This window comes from Lepidochelys olivacea (genome assembly GCF_965140295.1).
Source record: "Lepidochelys olivacea isolate rLepOli2 genome assembly, chromosome: 16".
In the NCBI taxonomy this organism is placed as follows: domain Eukaryota; kingdom Metazoa; phylum Chordata; order Testudines; family Cheloniidae; genus Lepidochelys; species Lepidochelys olivacea.
This window is the reverse complement of record NC_140426.1, coordinates 11,147,408-11,169,689: the sequence shown is the minus strand read 5'-3', so window position 1 is coordinate 11,169,689 and position 22,282 is coordinate 11,147,408.

Sequence of the window (22,282 nt, the reverse complement as noted above, 5' to 3'; positions counted from 1 at the left end):
AAACAAAAGGCTGGAGCCTTTCCGGTCTTAATTTATACACAGCTATATAACCAATTAGAAGGTAATTGTGAAGAATACGGCTGATAATGGAATGCCTTCTGCAGCCTGATCTGGAGCATTGCTACCATGACATTAAAATAATTAATTAATATGCCCTTTAATTTGTCTCAGTTTGCACTGGCAGAATGGGAGCTGCTGTCTACACTGGTTTTTCACTGAAAACTGTGAGGGGAGGGGAATGATGAGAGATTCCTTCCGCCACCTATCCACTTTGTGCATCAGTTTCTTTCCTCAGTGGCACCCGTGTAAAACTCAGAGTATAACTCCATTCAAGTAAATGGAGTTATAGTCCAGATTCACACCAGTGTAACAGAATTTGGATCACTGCCTTTCAAACATACCAAAAATATAAACGCCGAAACGTCTTATCAATGCTAGCGGTCAGCTGCTTATATTCTTGTACTGCTGCCAATTTGAGCTGGATGAACTGTTTCCCAGTGAACAATTTATCCATTGGATTAAGTACTGTTTTCCTGTTTGTAAATGGTTCGTGATAAGATCATGATTTCAAGGAATATTTCTGCTGTTCAAACTTATTCATAGAGATGCAGATTCTCCACCTCTGTCTTGCAGGTGCAGTGGAGTGGGGGGAATTCCAGGATCCAGTTGCTCGTCCCTAATCCTCAGCCACCTGGCCTTGGGGTAAATTAGAGCTATAGAAGAGCATCTCTAATTTATGTCAACGGAGAACTGGGGGGAATCAGAGCTACGCTCTACCATGGCTCCATCTCTTACTGGCTTGCATAGGCCTTGCTCCTGAATGTTCTCCCGCCTTTTACTCCAGGGATGGGGCATGGCTGGTGTGGAAACTGCTTCTGAGGGGTTTCCTCCAGGAGAGAGTTCCTGTTTTGCAAAAGGAATTTTCCTTTGCTTTAAGGCTGCTGAGCACTGTTTACGCACTGAGTAGTTAGAGAGCTGGAAAATCCGGCCCCAAATGCTGTATGGGAATGTATTTCAGCTTTTGACTCACTCAAGATCTGTTCACTGCAATCAGTGCTGCTTCAAGTGTTCAACATTTGCAGCCTGAGCCCCTTTGACCGGCCATGTAGCTAACATGTTCAATTTCTGTTACTTGAAGGGATGAACAGATCTCTGAGAACGGGGTTTCCAGGGTGAATTTCTATCCATAGTTTTTTACCTTACTGTTTCACCTTGAGACCGCACCAATATCACAGCCCCATTGTGCTAGGGGCTGTCTACACACATAATTAGAGACAGTCCCTGCCCCCAAAAGCTTTATCATTGAAATAGAGAAGACAGATGGGAGGAGTCTAAATTAGCTGTTACCACTCAAGAAAGAGATCTTGGAGCCATTGTGGATAGTTCTTTGAAAACATCCACTCAGTGTGCAGGGGCAGTCAAAAAAACAAATGGAATGTTGAGAATCATTAGGAAAGGGATAGATAATAAGACAGAAAATATCATATTGCCTCTATATAAATCCATGGTACGCCCACATCTTGAATACTGTGTGCAGACATGGCCACCCCATCTCAAAAGAAGATGTATTGGAATTGGAAAAGGTTCAGAAAAGGGCAACTAAAATTATTGGGGGCATGGAACAGCTTCCATCTGAGGAGAGATTAATAAAACTGGAACTTTTCAGCTTGGAAAAGAGACAACTAAAGAGGGATATGATAGAGGTCTATAAAATCATGACTGGTGTGGAGAAAGTAAACAAGGAAATGTTATCTACTCCTTCTCATAACATAAGAACTAGGGGTCACCAAATGAAATTAATAGGGAGCAGATTTAAAACAAACAAAAGGAAGTATTTCTTCACACAGTGCACAGTCAACCTGTGGAACTCCTTGCCAGAGGATGTTGTGAAGGTCAAGACTATAACAGGGTTCAAAAAAGAACTAGATACATTCATGGAGGATAGGTCCATCAATGGCTATTAACCAGGAAGGGCAGGGATGGTGTCCCTGGCCTCTGTTTGCCAGAAGCCGCGAATGGGTAATGGGGGATGGATCACTTGATGATGACCTGTTCTGTTCATTCCCTCTGGGACACCTGGCATTGGCCACTGTCAGAAGACAGGACACTGGGCTAGATGGACCTTTGGTCTGATGCCGTGTGGCCGTCCTTGTGTTCTTATCAGGGGCAGCACAGAGAGGTGAAGTGACTTGTCCCGTAATGAGGAATCTCTCATTATTCTCTCCCCTCTCCCTGCAGTTTTCAATGAACAATTGCGTATGTAGCAGCTTCTGTTCTGCCAACAGCCAAGTGTCTGGTCACCTAGCGCTTCAATGGAAAAGCTGGGAACAGAACCCAGCTCCCCTCACTGCAAGGGGGTACCAGGCTGCCCCTTCACCTACCCAGCTTCCTTTATTGGGGCTTGTCAAACCATTTTGAATGTCAGCCACCAAGTTGAGTCAAAATTTCAAAATTAGATTAAAAAAAAAGAGCTGAAAAAAGGGATGAAATATTCGTGATGTCGTTTTCCCATTGGCTTCGGTGACTAGAGCAGAGCACAGTTTGGCTGAAGTTCTGCTGTTCCTGGAGACTGAAATTTACCACTGTACGCCGGGCCAGCGCCAGACCCGTGGCATCACCCTGTATGTCCTACTGAAGCCCTGTCTTGGGGACAGAAGTGAGGGCCCTTGCACAGGGTGGGATCCCAACCCATAATAAGCAGAGATCTGCCAACTGTTTGTCTTCAGCCTTACAATTGCTTCGTGGCACATAACAAAGATACAGAAATGAGGGGGCTTCTCTTGGAAAGTGTAATAATTTTACTACCCATAATATATTTTTAACATGCTTCAAGGATACTTAATAGAGCAAAAGGGTCCTGAGTACAGTGAAACCTCATTTGTCCAAAGGGTTTGGAGACTTTTTCAACCTTTGGGCTTAGGATAAGTGGCAGAATAATGGATGGAATAGATGGATGTCATGGGGGACTTGGCAAATCATGAGTTAACCAGGAGTATTGATTAACCAAAGCTCACTTAAATGGGGTTACATTACGTGCTACTCTCTTGTGATTTTTGTTCCACTTTAAGATCAATGCCAGGGCATTCAGTAACTGAAAGAACTGCAGTGAAAACTCTCTCTACCTCCTACACTCATGACTGAGGAAGTAGAAGGAATGTAACTGTGAGAGTCTGACCCACAAATTATCTGGCACATTAGCATGGGCAGACTGAGAGGTGTAGAAGGATAGAAGGAACCTTGGTCACCTACTGCTCCCTGTTTCCATCAGCACAAATTCTGTGTCCAAATGGAAGGGGGATGAAGGCTGCCAGAAGAGGAATAATTCGCACAGGAGGGGGAGTAGCCAAGTATATTAGAAGTGAGGAAAACAGGCAGTGCAGCCAGACAGATTCAGTGCATCTGATAGGGTGCGTAGGATAAATAGAGCTCTGCACACATAGTCATGTACTGGGTGTTTTGCTGAAGACTTGTGCTTTGTGTAAGCAGTTTGCCTCAATAAGCGGGAAACATGTTCTGTAGCACAGGGAGGCGCAAAGCCTGGTTCCTATAGTCTGACTGAATGAAGGGAACATTCTTGTCCAACCTCCCTTATATTTTTATAAACTATAACAGGTGTCAGATAAGTACCAACGTAGCAAATTCATCCCTGGCGCAAGTTCACTGATTTCCATATAGTTGCACCCACTTGCACCAGAGTGGACTGTGGCCCAGCATGTAATAAGCTGTTTGTGAGGGAGGACTAAGGTGGCAGTTTGCAATACGGTCTGGAATGTCACTGAATGAAAAGATCACAGACTGTCATGAGAAAGGAAGATGGGAACTGGTGACTCTGCAAATATTCTGGCTCTAGTTACGTCAGCTCAGGACAGACAAGGCTGCCTTGAGCGTTACTTCCAATACAAACAATAGATATGAGCTAACGGACTTTCCAAACCCTGGTGTTCAGTGCAAGTTGATCTGCAAGAACAATAGATGGGGAAATACAGGAGAGTTGTAAAGAAGTTATGCTTTCTCCCACCCATTACAGAGTATAGATATGCACAATTAACCATCAGAGTAGGTTCCTTTGATCTAGAGATGTGATTAGCTCAAAAACCCAGAACTGACATATGCTTGAGCTAAGTTATCTCCATTTTCAGAACAGGGAGCATTCGTTTGCTACAGGATGCCTGCCATAAGCAGTGACAAGGAATTACCAACGTATTGTCTCTCAAACATACGTTCTCTTTCTGTCTGACACGCAAGCAAAGCTTCCTAGAATGTTGAAAGGCACAGAGAAAAAAACACTGTGATGGCCACTTAACTTACCCTGGATGTCACCCTTCAAGGCTATAGTGATGAGTGCTCTTGGAATACAATGGATGAGACATCCACAGACAGAGGACTTTGAAATGCGATCTTGCATCCAACAAATGCAGCTTGGGCCAACCTCCATGTCTGACTAGCTTGGTGCAAGTTGTAGTGTAGACAGGCCCCTCCAAACAGGTGTGTTTACCTGAACTGGGGTCTAAATCTATACTTGGGCCTGATGCGCCATGCCACTCATCCTGCGAAGTCACTTACGTTAGTACAAAGTGGAGGTACAATGGTGTTTGGAAGCCCCACACAAGTCAGGAAAGGGTTAATGGGCTGCTGCGGGGGGCCCTGTCAGCCCCTCCACATGACATTCTGAAGCTGGTGTCAGGCTTCAAAGGAGGAGCTAAAACCCAAGAGCTCAGCTCAGGTGCTGGCTAACTGGCATCTCCACGATGGAAGATGCTGGACAGAGCGATGGAAGACAGAGGCAGAACCACGGCTGTTCCCTGCTACGCCATAAAGGGTATGTGGCCAGAATGCGTAAAAACACTTAAATCAGAATGGCAACAATTTGCACTCATGTAAATGACTCCACAAATGCCAGGCAATGGAGACTCCAGCTCCAGGCCTCACATTATTTCCACCATTTCAGAGAGGCTCTGACTCCTAAAGCTCTTTTCCCTCATACGTATTAATCGACACTGCACACGGCTCTGTATTATCTCCCTATGCAAAGGGAGACAGAATGGTTTGATTGTTAATTCAAGACTTGGAACTTTGGTAATGACCCAGATTGGTCATTCCCGCTCTTGTTTGTTTCAGAAAAGTAGAATGGGCCACAGATCACAGTGGTATTGAGTAAGCCAGTATGACTTTCTATGGAAAGCATCTGCCCAGAAATGATTGAAGAGGGGGACTGGTATTCTTAAGGGTTATTTCTCAGATATATTTAAACTGTCCCATCTCAGCTGACAGTCATTCCCTTCTCTTCAGCCTCTTGCTACATTTCCTGCAGACAGTAAAGTACAGAAGTCATTGCTTGGTATAAATCCACTTACTGCACGTATTTAAGGATAGCAAAGACTGTTCCTGACCCAAATATTTCCACCCATGGGGTGATGTGTTTATATGTCCTGCAGTGTGTGATCAGCAGTTACAGGGGATGTTCTGGACCTCTGATGTTACCACCCTAGCAGGACACATGCTATGAACCAGGTAGCCACAGCTGTTTGGTCTTATTGAGGAAAAGAGCTTGTGATGTGAAAGTTCTTATCTTCCCTTTTATGCCATGTCTTTAGCGCTTCTTGGTGACTCGATCATCTCTCAGATATTTCTTAAAATTTTAGTTGGTTAGGACAGAGCTGACATCAGCCAGGGAATGACAGGAATTCTTGCTGGAATGAAAAATGTAGCAAAATACATTCTTAAAAACCAAGGGTGACTTGCAAATTAGCAGCAACTTTGTTCTGTTCTGTAAGGACTAGACATGGGCCCAAATTCCCAAAGTGTGGCGCTGGATCAGCATTTTCCGACAGTTTGGGAGTGTGCAGATCGGAAGGGTGGTGGAGGGGTGTGTTTGAGTTTGGAAGATTCCCAAAACAGGCTCAAGAGCAGAGCAATTTCTCACAACCCCTCCCAGCTACTCCCATTACCATAGTGTGAGCACCTTACCGTCTTTAGTGTATTTAATAATAGCACACCCCTGAGACACAGGGAAGTGCTACTACCCACACATCACTTGGGGGTAACTTAGGCCCAGATTCACAAAAGTTGATTTCAGTGGGAGTGAGGAGCCTAAATACCTTTGAGGATCTGGGCTAGCAAGGCTAAGGGTAAGATTTTCAAAGGTATTTAGGCTGCTAAAGATGCAGATAGGTGCTTAGTGTAGCCCCTATGCAGGTGACATGCCTAACTCCCTTTGTTCTCAGTGGGATTTCAACAGGAGTTACGAGCCTAGCCTGCTTAGGTGCTTTTGAAAAATCCCTCTAGGCAGCTACTGGCATCTTGTAGGCTTCTGGGGCTAGATATTTCAGAGGTATTTAGTTGTTACAGGGCTCAGCATTCCAACATCTAACCGATTGGGGAGACTAAGTCTCTTAGCAGTCAAAATCCCAATAACAGTCGATGGTATTTAGAATCCTAAGTGCCCAAGTCCTTTTGAAAATGAGATCCAGGATCCTAAATCAGTTAGGCATTGCAACACTGAGTGTCACAACACCGAAATACCCGGGCCCAAAGGGAATTAGGCATTGCAATGCTCAACACTACAATGCCTCACTTTTATGTGCCTAAAAAGTCAGAGGGACACACTGATCCACAAAGCCTGACCCACACAAAGGGCACTTCGTGCACAGCAGCAGGGTCCACCAGACAGCTAGTACTTGGCACACTGGGGTGTAAATCTACTGCACCCAGGAAAACTAGTGGTCGGCTGCCTAACTCGCATTAAGGGCCCAATTCAGTAGGTGTGCTCAGAGGCTGACCGCCAGATCCAGCCCCCACACTTGAGCAGATTTGCACCCCAGTTTGCTGTGCACTAACTCTTCATGTAGACTACCCCCAACCCATGCCCACCCCACCCTTGAGCAGTCCTGTTGACTTCAGTGGGCCGCTGTTTAATGAGAACAAGGGACTCAAATTTGTGCTTCATTTCCTCTGTAAAATGGAGATGATAATGCTTCTTCCCCTCCCCTGCTTTTGTCTGTCTTGGGTATTTAGATTGTAAAGGATTCTCTTTTATTTTGCACGTACAGCACCTAGCACAATGGAGTCCCGATCTCTTAGGCCCTCTAGGCAGTGCTGTAATATAATTAAGCATTATATACATCTGTGCTGGAACATTGAGCTCCGAGACGCTAGTAAGCGATGTTACCGGAGCAAGGCTGGGAGAAGCTCAAAAGCGGGGGAAGGAATCCTCTAGGGAACAACAAAACATCCCATCCTCCACCCCCATGATTGTCTCTTGCTAGTCAAGGCTAGAAGGCAACTGAGTCCCTGGCATGGTTGTTAAAGAAACCGTAGCTGCACACTAGTTAGAGCCAATTAGCCAAAGAGGAGTTACGGCTATTCATACAGTGATTGTGGGTGGAAGCAACAGAGCAAACCAGAGGCTTGATCTCCTGTAGTAAACACGCACAACACACTTTGGAAGAACTTGCTGGCAATTCCAGAAACTGAGAAACGCGGGAATATTCTCGCCACCCCATCTGTAGGTGGCACAACTCCGGAGTTCACAAACAAGGGGGGTGTCACGGATCATGGCTGAGATCCCGCCCTCCCCTGGAGTAGGGGATTTCCCTTGTGAGCGAGTCCCAAAGTTATTTTGGCAGCATCTGGCAGTGGTGCTCTCCGGTTACGGTTGAAGCTGCAGTTCTATTTATAAAGACTGATTGTTTGCCTGGGGGTTGTCTTGGCATAGGAGGCCTCAGGAGAGCTAGTGATCTGGTTAACAAAACAGCTAAGGAGCCGGGAAACCAAGGCTGGGTTTTGATTTTGTAATGCAGAGGACTGGAGCTATGATGTGCCAGGCTTGTCATTCCAGAACAGGTCTGATTATTGAAAACTAGCATTGAAAAACACCTCACCAAATGTAGTTCCCGTAATTATTAAAATACTAGAAAAATAACAAGGAAATCTCACACAGCTAACAGTCCGTTAGCTAATGGGACCTTAGGTGGGTGTGAGAAGCCTCAGCAAAGAGACAAACCTGCACGTTGTATGTCGTGTTGGCGTGGCCATGTTGGTCCCAGGACATTAGAGAGACCAGGCGGGTGAGGTCATATCTTTTATTGGACCAACTTCTGCTGGTGAGAGAGAGAGACAGGCTTTCGCGCTTACAAAGCCTGCTGCCACAAACGCCCCTTGCAGCTAGATTTTATTAACCTATTGCTCCCCCTCGTGGCGAGGTGTGAACATTACCCTGATTCAGCCAGGTTCATATTACCCTCAGAGGCCCCTCGTGTTTATGTCTACTCTTAAGAGCTAAATTCACCCAGGTGCAGGGGCCAGGGCAAGGTCTACGTACCACTTAAAATGCCTCAAAATGAAGCTTACATGGGATTCAAATGAGCCTTCTCAGCGGGGTGAATTTCACCCACATTTCTGGGCTTTTATGCTTATCACATGTAACAACAGTTTTGAGTTTATGCACTGAAGAACACACCTCTGTTTGCTAGATGCCTGTGTGGTCTGAGTGTGCTGGGCCTTAGTCCACTTCCATCCGATGAGGCTTCACATCACAACAATCCTCTCTGGAGCCAGGGCTAACGTGCCCCTTTGCTGCAGACTTAACACAGAGGACTGAACAGACTGAACTTCAGAGCTCTAGCAGAGTCTGTGCAGCTTGGAACTGAGGCATGTTGTTAGAGGAGCACAGGGAACCTTGCCCTGCTGCTACCCAGGTGGTACCTGATCTCTGGATAAAGAGGGAACATCAGCCTCCGGGCACTGTCAATAAGCACCTGTTGCCAGCAGGAATTTCACACTAAATACATCGAAAGAAAGATACAAAGATTGAGTCTGCCTCTCACAGCCAGTCTCAAAACAAACCATCCTTAAAACATTTCATTGCCCTACCTGGCAGACTGTTCTGTCCTGTATTAGACCTGGCTTTGATGCTATATGGGTCACATTTAATAGATTTCAAGGCCATAGTTGTGATCATCTTGTCTGTCCCCCAGTATAACACAGGACATTGACAGGGACACTGAAATGCACACGTATGCGCATGTATAGTATACCACAGACACCTGTGAATGGTGGAAAGAATAAACTCACGGGGCAAGATCCTCAGCTAACATAAATCAACATAGCTCCCTTGACTTGATTTATGCCTACCGAGGACCTAGCCCATGCTTTTCCAGATCTGAAAGTTCTATAACCAAGATGTTTAAACCCATGATCTATTAAACTGTCACTCGCAGGAAAAGTGGGACACGATCACCCTACGTTCCCCCTGCTTCTCATATAAATAGAAAGATTCCCTCCCCCAATTTTCGCCCCGAGTGTATTGTTACTGTAAAAGGTATGAGGGAAACGGCTGTGAATCACTGAGTGCTGCTGTAGGCATTTACGAAGCGTCATTCCAGTAGCGTATACAAAGGACTTGCAACAATTGAAACGAAATTCTAGGCTGTGAATCAAAACGCTTGCACTGACTATTTCAAAGCAGGTGAAATAACAACAAATAATGAACAAAGATGTTTCAAATCTTTGCTGATATGTGCTGTGCTTACTGAATAAACTGCAAAATGGACACATTTTAGTCCGAGCCCAGGGGATTGCATGTGTTAGCCTCACCTCCCCTGTTCATCCTTCTTTCGTCAGCTGATATTGCTTCCTAGATGTTTGCTTATATTTCAAACAAGGAAATAGAAACCATTCAAAAACTAGGTCGAGTTATGTGTTGGCTTAAAAACTAGGCAATCCTATTGATTTAAACTTGGGTTGGGGTGACCAGACAGCAAATATGAAAAATCGGGACAGGGGGTGGGGGGTAATAGGAGCCTGTGTAAGAAAAAGACCTCAAAGTTGGGACTGTCCCTATGAAATCAGAACATCTGGTCACCCTAGCTTGGGTCGAATAGCATGTGAATCTGCAATGAATTATTGCCATTCAGGTCTCGCTAAATGCCAAATGGATGCTCAGAGCATAGGAGACACAGATCTCTGCCCTGGAGACCTTACACTCTACAAAACAAATCAAATTGCAGATCCAGAGGAAGCAGTTAGTTTTGATAATTCTCCATCTTAATCTATTTTTTCCCCATGTCTTTCATGTCAAGGTCTCACCGATGCATCTAATCTCATCATTATTATTTGGGTTGTTGTAGCACCAGTCCTGGATCACGATTCCATTGTGCTAGGTGCCGTTCAAACATAGAACATAAAATTTAGTCCCTGACCCAAGAGTTACAGTCTCATCTGTCTGTGAATCCAGGTCTATCTCCATCACCTTCCCCTGTTGGCTGACAGATTCATGGACATGGGGAAGGGAACCTTTCAGGTATCTCTGCAGAGTCCCACAAAAGGACTTGAACATAAGGGGACACCCCTTGAACTAGATTCTGTATTCAATGGGGAGCTAATGCAGAGAGTGGAGCCCTGGGCTAACTGTGTTCATGGCAGCCTGCATTGCTTTGCAGATGGGGTTCTGTATAGGAGGGACTTGAAAGATGGGGAGCTGGGGGCCTGGCGAGCTGGGAGTGATAAGTCAGCCCATGACTAGGGGCCAACATGGGATAAGGATTCAGAGATGGAAGTGGAAGAATTCAGCTGCCAGAATTAAGGTGCCCTATATTAATTTAGTCTGACTTATCCTTTCCTACATTGTAAATGGTACTAGGACTGTTTATTCTAGTGCATAATCTCGTGCAACAGCCTGCTTTGAACTGCGCACCCCTGCTTATGGAAATGGAGATGAACCCAGATCCTTGTTTCTTTACTGGACTGAACAGAAGCAGCTAGAAGTGACGCTGTACTTCAGACAGGGCAACCCAAATTGCGTTATTCATCCCTTAATCCCCCCGGTTTATTCTCCCTTTAATACCAGGGCAGAATCCCTTAGCCACATTAGTGGGAGTGTGGACTGTAGACAGTACTGGCCCACGCAGATGAACTGTTTGTCTGAAGGTGAAAAAAGGGATTCATTAAAGGTCACAGGTCCCTAGCGTCTGGGGAATCCTCAGTTGAAAGATTCTGCCCAGGGTCCCTGCTGCAGTTCTCCTAGATTTCCAGGCTCCGCCATTCCCCACAGAGGTTACACTGGTTTGGATCTAGCACAAAAGAAGCTCTCTGCTGACAAGCAGCTGGGACAGCCAAGGCCCAGCCGATCTCTGGGCTGCAGCCCCCACAAGTGTTGTTTACCTTGGCCGGGCTGCAGTCAGCAGCCGAGCTTGCCAAAGGAGTGTTGTGAGCAGAGAACGCCATTATGGAGGGGGTCTACTGCAGCGGAGAATGAGTCACATTGCCCAAAGGTCACCTTTTCCTTAGTCCCCAAGAGAAACGGGACCTGGCTCTCACCACAGCTGCAAGTTCCAGTTCTCAGCCCTTGCAAACCACTCTGTTCTTTGGAACACTGATTCCCAAATCCCTAGGTGATTCATTATCTCTTCCAGTTGAGGCGCTCCCCCCCTCCCCCAATTTTCTTCCAGGTAATTGTTCCCACAGCATCTGCCTGAATCCAAACCCACCGTCTTTCCTTACTAGAGAGCTTCTCATGGCCGTGGGGATTTCCCCCCTCTATCTTTGTGAATAACAAAAATCAAAGGAAACATTTTTGTGCAGAGAATCTAAAGCCGCACAAAGAACTCACTCCCAGGTAGACTGTAGGACTGGCTCTGTGTTGTTTGTGACATTGGAAACCAGACAAAGCGTGGGAACAACCATTATAGATAAAATTCCAGCCCTCACCAGAAGATGTGACCTTATCAGTCTTCTTCGCCTTTGGGCCCAATCCTGCTCATGCTAAAATCAATTACCAGACTCTCTCTGTTGTGAGCAGAAGCAGGGGCTCCTTGAAAGCTGTGATTCCATGCTCTGTTGCTGGCCCGAGGCCTAATTTGCAAACATGAGGAGCACTCGTTTCCGAGAGACGGCAATGGGAATGGCAGGGGCTCAGCCCCTTTAAAAACAAGACCCTTGTTACGCCATCACAAGGCTTGCGAGAGACGCATAGAGCTGTGAGCTCATCTCTAGGCAGGGAGTGGGGGGGCGGTGAGGTTGGTTCACAATGTTATGTACATACAGTTAACACAGATAGGGTCAGCTCCTCAGCGGGAGTAAATCAGCCTCGTTCCACTGGAATCAACAGAGCCTGTTAATAACACAGAATCTTAAAATAGATTAGAAAATTATACTGAGTTTATTTTTAAAACTCTGGTGTTCAGGTGAAAAATGGCTGAGCTAAAAATACCTGTGGTTATTGTTACTCCTGTCAGTTACTGTGCGTTGCCAGCTTGGGGCTCTAAATAAACTTCTCTGAACTAAATATACTTCCTGGGAGCCCGTGCTGTGAAGCAGATGGTGACTACCCATGACTGCCCCATCGTGGGCAGGGGGCAGAGTGAGGGAAGCCAGCCTCAGCAGTGTTACTGAACATGCTCAATCTGTGTGAGCCCAGTCAGTACAAGACAAGGAGCAAATCGGGGGGGGTGGGGGGGTGGGGAGGGGAGAAAACGTGACCCCACATGCCCCCCGCTTTGGATGGGGTGCTGTGAAGTGTGTGTTTCACAAGTATGGAAAGGGATGAGGGGGTCAGTTGGACTGGGAAGGGAGCTATGCCACCTGTAAGCGGGACACAGAACTTCTCCTGCTGAATAAATCATTCTGAGAATGTTATTCCCTCAGCCCTATTCCTATTCAAAAGCCATAGGCCACATCCTAAAATCGGGTCCCGCTCTCACAGATGAAAGGAAGAACTTCCTCACACAACGCACAGTCAACTTATGGAACGCATTGCCAGGGGATGCTGTGAAGGCCAGAAGTATAACTGGGTTAAAAAAAGAATTAGATAAGTTCATGGCAGTTAGGTCTATCAATGGCTATTAGCTAAGATGGTCAAGGATACAACCCCATGATCCAGGTGTTCCTAAACCTCCAATTCCCAGAAGCTGGGACTGGACAAGAAGGGGTGGATCACCCAAAATTGCCCTGTTCTGTTCATTTCCTCTGAAGCGTCTGGCACTGGCCACTGTCTGAAAACAGGACACTGGGCTAGATGGACCATTCGTCTGATCAAGTATGGCCTTTCTTATGTGTATCTCTCACCGAGAGCGGTGTGCTTATATCATTCAGTTTTTACCTAGTCCTTGTTCAAGCAAACTCCTATTGAAGCCAGTGGGAGTTTTCCCCGTGTGTGGATTCAGGAAGGCATGCGGGATTTGGCCTAGAGAGAATTACCCTCCAGCCAAAGTGATGGTCTCCACTGGTATCAGCATCACCTCTCCACCAGAAGATGTGATTCTCCTCCAGCTTCCACCCATTCTGCACCAGTGGAGATCCATTGACTTCAGTGTAGCTACTGGTGACTTACACTGAGAAACATGAGGAGAACCAGGCCCTAAAATCTCAAGTCAGGCCCTGGGCTTGTGCATCACTCTACAGTCACCGTCTCGCACCCAGGGCATGACAGATCTTTAGAGGTGCCGTATTTTGGATGAGCTTGTAAACTTGAGCTCCCTCCAGTGGCTGACTAGCCGATTCCCAGGCCCAATCTGAGAAGATTAGGTGAACTACCCAATCCAGGCTGACACACTCTCTCTTACACCCTGTAATAAGCAAGGTTGTGAATGAGCTGTTGTTTCTGCTGTACTGGCCTATTCAGCCACTTTCCTGCCAATATGTTCCTCATTAGCACTCTGGGAAGCTAAGAGCATGTACGGCGCCATACGCAAACCAGATTTTAGTCTTTTCTAAAACACCCAGAGAAGCAAGAGCCTTGGGACCCCAGTGAGAGCGGCAAGGGATGAGCTGCGGAGGGGAAACCGGAGCTAGCCCCTGACAAATTTGAACCATCCCATTTTAATCCGTAACAAACAGAGACCGATGCTGAATAAACCTAGTAATTTTGCAGAAAGGAGATTACATGGGGAATGGAAAATCTGGGGCATGGGGAGTCTGGCTACAAAGTCTGGTTACAAATAAAAGCCTTCAGTTAGGTTTCCACGATGAATGGAACTTCCCATACATGAGCTGTACTCAGCATTTCCAGGTCCCAAAACAGCCAGTTGATATTTCCATCGTTTTTGAACTAAGGTAAATGGAATTTTTAGAGCTTTTCAGTGTTTCCATAACTTCCTAGGACCCAGGTGATTATCAGTGTCTCCCCCAACTTCCACCTCTCCTGGGTGGGGCAGGACTAGTTGATGGAGGAAACAGAATGATCCCTTCTCTGGTCCTTTCTTGTGCTTGAGTTAGGGAAGGAAGGACTTGGCAAAGGTGGATTCACAATACCTTTATGCTCTCTGTGTTCTGGAGATGTGCAAGGGCCTGCCCAGCCCACAGTATATAAGTTAGTGCAGCCTCAAGGCTGCTCTAGTTTATGACCTCCTCCCAACAGCTGCCGATCATCCCTGGAGAACAGAAAATAGTCATATCTACTGAAGGTACTTACACAGCCCTCATTATCATAGTATCTGAGCATCTCCTGTGAAGTAAGGCAGTGCAATCATCCCCATTTTACAGAGTGGGAACTGAGGTGCAAAGAGACTAAGGAACATGGCCAAAGTTGCACAGTAAGCCTGTGGCATAGCAGAGAACTGAGCCCAGGTTGCTCAGGTCCCAGGCTAGTGCCCTAATCATTGGATCATCCTTCCTCTGCTCCTGGTATAGTGCCCTTTGTCCACCCCCATATAGCCGGCTTGGAGCAGGGCCAGTGTAGCAACTTTACACCAGATGGGCACCAGCTGAGGAAGCTCCCTATAAAAAGGATTTTCTCAGGGGACCATTGCCAGCCATGTTGACACCCCTTTACATTACCAGAGTGACATGAAAGAGCTCTCGCATATTGGAGAATCAGGCCCAGAGTATCTTTAAACCTATAGCTCTTGTAAAGAAAGGAGCAGTAGAACTGGAGCAGAAGTCCTGGGTGTGAGCTGCCTGTTAACCCAAGGACCCCCAGGAGGGATCCCTATAACAATATCTTATACTTAGCAGCACTGTATTTTCATCTCAGTTGGATCCAGAGCACTTTACAACTATTCTCCCTTGATTTCTCAGACACAGAGCAGTCACTCTGCCGACCGCTGAAATGCAGGCCCTCTGGATAAACTTGGCAGCTGCTTAACAGTAATGCTATACAGCACGTTTAAGACAAGAAGTGATGATCCATCACTAGTTAAACCTATAGCAAAGGAGGGAGAGGGGGGAATTGAGGTAGGATAATTATCCAAGTTAGAAACAGCTCAAGCAAGACACAGGTCCCAATGCCCCTGTGTACAGAGTGCAAAGGAGAATCAGGCCCTGAGATTTTAATACCCACAAGTATGTAATTATCATGAAAAATAATAAGAGTCATTAACAGTAGTGATCCCCTCAGCCAGTCTGAGCAATACAGAGGCCCCACAACCAGGTAGGGCATAAGGTCAGTCCTGATTAAGAGCACAGAGTGACGATATTAAATCAACACCTCTCTCCGTGGCATTCTGCATGTTCCTTAGAGGATTCCCACCCAAGACCTGACCAGGCCCAACACTGCTTAGTTTGTGAAAGCTAACATCACAGCCTAAAATGGAGTTTCTACAAGGAGTACAGGGAGAGTGTGCTGGTTGCGGGGAAGCTCAGAGCTACACCAATTCCATCATGACCCAGTAGGGGTCACTGCAGTGACTGAAGTAGGAAACAGACCTTCTAACTCTAACACTGTGGGTACATCCACTCCTCAAGAAAGGCCCATGGCGGCAAGTCTCAGAGCCGGGTCTATAGACTCGTGCTACAGGACTAAAACTACGTTCCCGCTCAGGCTCTGAGACTCAACCCCTGTTCTGGGGTTCAGAGTCCGCATGGGAACATCTGCATGGCTATTTTTAGCCCTGTCGTGCACGTCCCACAAGCCCAAGTCTGTAGACCCAAGCTCGAATACTTGCTGCCGCAGGGTTTGGGTTATTATTATTATTGCACTGTAGACGTACCCCGTGTGGCTTCCAAGGGTTCCAGTCCTCAGAAAGGTTTCAGAGTAACAGCCGTGTTAGTCTGTCTTTGCAAAAAGAAAAGGAGGACTTGTGGCACCTTAGAGACTAACCAATTTATTTGAGCATGAGCTTTCGTAACAGTTCTACAGTTGCTTTTGAATCACTGCGGCCAGAGGGGTAGAAAGGTAGCTCCTCAGTATTGGCACGGCAGGGTCATCTTTGATCTCCTGGGAGGTCTATTTCCTTCATATGGACTTTCTTAAAATATACTTTAATGAACCCTTTAAATTTTCTCCCTCGTGCATTTTCCCTCATTAAAATAAAGCTTTATTTTTTAAAGTCACACTTCAGCAAAGAAGGAAAAAAGTCTTATTTATTTGCTGCTAAAGGTTACCTGAAACTGCAAAGACAGTGGAATCATTGTGTGCATCTCACAGGAACCACAGGGGGTGGAGGGCAGGGAAATCACTGTATTAATAATATGCCATTAAAGGGAGCAGGAATATTTGGGACATAAAGATAGGATGCTGGCACAGTACAACAGGACTACAGGGCACTCCCAAAGAGAAAGGTGTAGCGATGGGGACGAACAGTAGCAAGATTTGTGATGATGGCAATAGGTCTAGTGCTTAGAGCGTAGTACAGGGAAGTCAGGTCTCTTAGGTTCTCTACCCTGCTTTATCACTACTTGGCCAAATCAGAGCAGCGATCTGTGCCTCAGTTTCCCCTCTGTCAAACAGGGATGATAATATGGCTCTATTTGATAGTAGGGCTTGAGAGACTTCAGCTGGGATTTTTGAAAGAGCACAATGAGAGTTAGGTTCCCACCTCCCATTGAATTTGGCCACCTAATTCCTTTTGGTGCATTGAATTTCCAGCCTTAATTTTTTGAGCAAAACACTTTCAGATCCTCAGATTGCTCAGACAAAGTGTAATTTGTAGTTGGCGTGCACTGTAATTTACAGGTGCTGAGACTGCACACTAGGGGTGGGAGGAGAGAGACACTTTTGGGAAGGTGTTTCTTTTGTCCTTTAAATTCTTCCTGCAGCAATGCCGCAGTTAATTAACTCAACATCTATTGATTGCTCTTCCTATTAAAAGGGACAGACAAGAGAGTTTAAAAGCATCTTCGGTTATCATTTCTGTACAAATCAGACTAAACCTGTGGCAATTTCCCCCATCTTGGTGAGCTGTTTATTGGAAGACCAATAATACAGGCACAAGTTGACAGGGCACCTGAGTCTTGCATCAAACAACATTTTTACTAATCTATTCTTCACGAAGAATGAAATTCACCCCTGTGCAAAGAGCCAGCCAGGCCTATGCATAACTCAAGTTCCAATTAAACTCTGGGATAGCTCGGTCGTTTGAGATTTGCCTACTAACCCCAGGGTTGTGAATTCAGTCCTTGAGGGGGCCATTTAGGGATCTGGGGCAAGAATTGGGGATTGGCCCTGCTTTGAGCAGTGGGTTGGTCCTGCTTTGAGCAGGGGGTTGGACTAGATGACCTCCTGAGGTCCCTTCCAACCCTGATATTTTATGATTTAACTAGCCGCCTCCTTTTTGTGTAGTTCCCAGATCCTCTTTGGACTAAAATCAAGAATTGCCTCTTGTGGGTCCCAGGACTAGCCGCTCCAAGAAGCAGTCATTAACGGTATCTAGAAACTTTCTCTTTGCATCCTGTCCTGAGGTCAATGTACCCAGTCAATATGGGGATAACTGAAATCCCCCATTATTACGGAGTTTTCTATTTTTATAGCCTCCTTAATTTCTCTGAGCATTTCACAATCACCATCACCTTCCTGGTTGGGTGATCGGTAGTATATTCCTACTGCTGTACTCTTGTTATTCAAGCATGGAATTTCTATCCATGGAGATTCTAGGGGTCAGTTTGATTCATTTAAGATTTTTACTATATTTGACTCTTTAACAAATAGTGCTACTTCCCCACTATTGCGACCTACTCTGTATCATTCCTATATATTTTGTACTGTGTCCTATTGATTATCCTCATTCCATCAAGTTTCTGTGATGCCTATTATATCAATAGCCTCATTTAATGCCACACACTCTAGTTCGCCCATCTTAATATGACCAAGTTGTAGATGCTGGAATCTCTGGGTCAGATTATGATCTCCCTTACACAGCATAAGATTGCAGTCACCACACAGAAGTGTTATCCCGGATTTACACCCAGTGCAACAGAAAGATTCGGGGCCCCCTTTTCCTTTTCAGACATACACCATGATTCATTACAACCTTAATGTGATTGGATTTAATAGAAATCAACCACCACAACAAGTCAGAGGATACTTTTTAGTCTTTTCAGCAGAGATCTCTGGTTTTCTGCCACATCATCCCCAGCCCTGCAAACTCAATTTCAATTACATTTAACAAAGCTAGCTGGATGGGCCGCACAAAGGCGGATGAAACCCAAATGCAAGATAAAGCACTTTGGAAGGGCTCATTTGAACTATTCAGGAAAACGAGCCATGGAGTTTTTAAGAGATGTGTGCAGGGTCACCCAAAAGAGAGACAGAAAAGTTCAGATGTACAAAGACCTAGGTAAGAAATACTGGCAATATTATAATGCCTTTGAGTGGTAACCCCTTACCTGCAATACTGAACTCAGTTCTGGCTATCCTAACTCACCAGGGGGTTAAGCAGAAACAGGAGGGGTTCTGAGAACATGAGGATCCATGGAGAGACCTCCTTGTTCACAAAGACAGAAAAGGTTTTGTCTGTTTAGTTCAGCCAGGAGACAAATAAGAAGGGACATGCTAGGGGAGCATACAACAATGAATATTGTACTGGACCCCACTGCAATGTGGGGCAGTGAATCCGAGCTCTTTGGACATTATTTATTTCCCTCATTTTCATCGATTTTTTGCCCCAAAATCTGACTCTTAATTGAAAGACAAAAATCACAAAACAAAAAGGAAGGGAGGCAGGGGGCTTGTTTTTCCAAGGAAAAAATGAAAAATCTAGAGGACAATAGATACTTTGGAAGAAAGTTCTCATTTGTTGTCAAAAATCCAGTTTGGAACAGAACATTTCTGACCAGGGCTGTAGTGCTCCAGTGCCCTCTAGAGGCCTGGTAGAGTGCTGCGTGGGGTCGCATCAACTCATGCACACTCTGTGTAATGCAGAACTGCTTTACTACGGCGGCCAGAAATATGAAGGTGCAAATACCCTGGCTTTCAAATGACAACCAATAGATCAAGACAGCGGTTCCCAAATCAGGGGGCTGAACACAGGTCTAGAAGTAAGACGATTTGTAGGTGTCAGACTTCTCCACACCAACCTCTTTTTGGCTGCCATCCTGTTTCCTGCTGTAGCTACTGCTGGCCCCATAAAGTCTTTGCACATCTCTCCAGCAGCTTGCTCCTTGGCCTGTTAGCCGTTGTGTAGATTCTGGCTCTCTCCCTATTCTTATCCAGTCTGACTTCAAGAAGGCCATCCCTTTCCTGTACTCTGGGAACTGTAGAGCTCTCTACTGGCTAGTTGGGTAACAGTACCCAGCAATGAGCCAGCACATTTAATGACTTCTCTGAAAAGGATTGGTTTCAGAGTAACAGTCTGTTAGTCTGTATTTGCAAAAAGAAAAGGAGTATTTGTGGCACCTTAGAGACTAACCAATTTATTTGAGCATAAGCATACGGTAAGCATCCGATGAAGCGAGCTGTAGCTCACAAAAGCTTTTGCTCAAATAAATTGGTTAGTCTCTAAGGTGCCACAAGTCCTCCTGTTCTTTCTGAAAAGGATTGGATCCCACAGCCAGCGTGAATTCCCCATGGGGAATCTTTCTGTGGCAGTGCTGTGCTATACCATCAGCTCTTCTCTCCACCTAAAGCCTGGGCCTGAGCTCAACACATCTTACGTGCTATAGAGACAGGACAAAGTGCCAGAGAAAGGAAGAATTACTCTCTTCCTTTTACAGACGGGTGTGGTGTACAGTGATCACTCAGTGCTTAAGAAGCTTGCAGGAAGTCTGCTTTATTCTGTGCCTGGTTCCAACTGGCTGAGCATAACAACAAGAGCTTCACAGCACCCTTCCCAGATTCTCTGTCTGGGAAGCTCAGCCCTTAAAGGCACAACCCCTAACATAACATCTTCCATTTCAAGCCAAAACATAACACACATTTACAAATACATAGCACCAACCTAATGACTACACTTACTAACAGTATTCAATTCATCTCTGAGGTGTCCTGCGCCGTCCCTTAGAACATCAGCACCACTGCGAGCACGAGGCACCATGTTCTCTTGATCTGTTTTATCCAGTTCCTGGGGCTCTGTTTTCTCAACCTGCTGTGGTTGTTGCCTGTCTGAGACCCTGCTCTCTCTCTCTTTCTCCTGGGATCTGGAGAAGGTATCCCCCATTGCTCAGTAATAAGTGTTTCTCTGGGGTGACAACTTCATCAGACCATAGAGCTACCTATTGTGACCTCACTGCTTTTTGCGACCTTTGGTTTCCATTGTAGAGATGAAGTGGCAGAGCCTGGGTTTAGCGTGCAGGTGCTGGGTGCTGCTGGTGGCCAATGGTACGCAAGAGGTCAAACTCGATGATCTGGTCTCCCCTTCTGGCCCTAAACTCTATGACCCTGAATCAAACTCTCTTTTTTTTTTTTTCCCTTTTCTTTTTTGATTTATCTGTCTCTCGATACATCTGCAGGTCCCCGGTGACATCAGTTTCTAACAGTGCAGGCATTCTTGTTCCCAGTTGAGCAAAGTGTCAGCAGGTGACAACCCATGCTTTGTTGGTGCCGTTCTGTAATTTAATAGTGTTAAATATGGATCAGAGTCTGACTCTGCAATGTTCTGCAGTAGACACTTTATTATTCTGACACAGTTTTCCACCGATCCATTAGATTGGGGAATAACAGGGACTAGCGGTTACCTGTCTAAACCCGTAATTTGTTGCCAACTGCTTAAACTGATACCCCCTAAACTGTGACACACTGTCCTACATTCCGAAGTCCGGTATACCAGGCCTAGCAAAAATAGATCTGATGTGTACAATTACTTTTTTCGCTGTAATGTCTTTTAGTAAAGCTCTCTCAGGGAAGTGAGAGTAGTAGTCTAAGACAAGCCCATCGTTTCTTTCCAGTCAGCATAAACAAAACTGTACCTATTTTGCTCCAGGAGACCAATTTTTCCTGTGTCATCAACACAGGCTCTTTCACTTGACTTGATCTCTATTTTTAGCATATGCTACAAGCCTCGATAGCTTCCTCAATGTCACTGTTCACGTGAGGCCAGTCTGAAACATCGCTGACCCATCTCTTAATTTTTCAATCCCTAAATAAATGGCCTTCGTATATCCTTTTCAATTTATTTTTCTTAAACAAGTTTGGAGTCACCATCCTGGTGCCTTTTTTAAACAAAATCCCATCTAGGACTGACAACTCCCCCTTACATTCATAAGAGGGGCTGGGTATATGCTGTCCCAGCCATGCTGTGCTAATAGACTTAATTACTTTTTGCTAGGGCTCATCCTGAGCAGTAGCTTTGGCCATCACAATCCACATTTCAGCTGAAAATGGGCACTTTTTTGTTTTGTTTTGTTTTTAAATCAGACTGATGTGTAAAGTCGAGCTCTAGACATTGTGCCAATGGACTTTTGTCAAATGGGCTAGGCCAGTGGTGGGCATACTGCAGCCCGCATGCGGCCCATCAGGGTAATCTGATTGCGGGCCATGAAACATTTTTGCTGACATTGACTGTCCGCAGGCATGGCCCCCCACAGCTCCCAGTGGCCGTGGTTCGCCGTTCCCAGACAATGAGAACTCCGGTCTCCCATAAAAACATGAAATATTTTATACCCACAGATTAAGGCAGTGGTTCCCAAACTGTGGGTGGGGTTGTACCACCAGCCGATGGAGTCATGATGATTTGTAGTGTGAGGAGGATGCCATTTTGCTCCATACTGCATAACCTTGAGCACACCATATACTCCTGGGGGAATTCTGCTCCAAAAAAATAAAAATTCTCGCACATTATTTTCAAATACTGCAAAATTCTTCATATTTTGTCTAAATAACACAGTATATTTTTGGTCATTTATTTCAAAATACCCATCAGCAATTATGTCTGTAACCATACAGAGTACACAAAATATTCAGGAAATGTTTTTTGACAAATAGATTCCTTATTAGGCATATTAATACAGAACACTGAGTAATAATTCATTTAAATTACAATACAGAACCATATTTCCCGACCCCCTCAGAAGCAGTGCAAAGGCTTGGGGGAGGATCAGGGGTAACGGAGGAGCTGGGGGAGAGGGAAGTAATTGCTGGGAAGGAGCCTGGGTGTGAACTTGGAGGGTTGTTGGGTATGGATGGGAAAAAGTATGG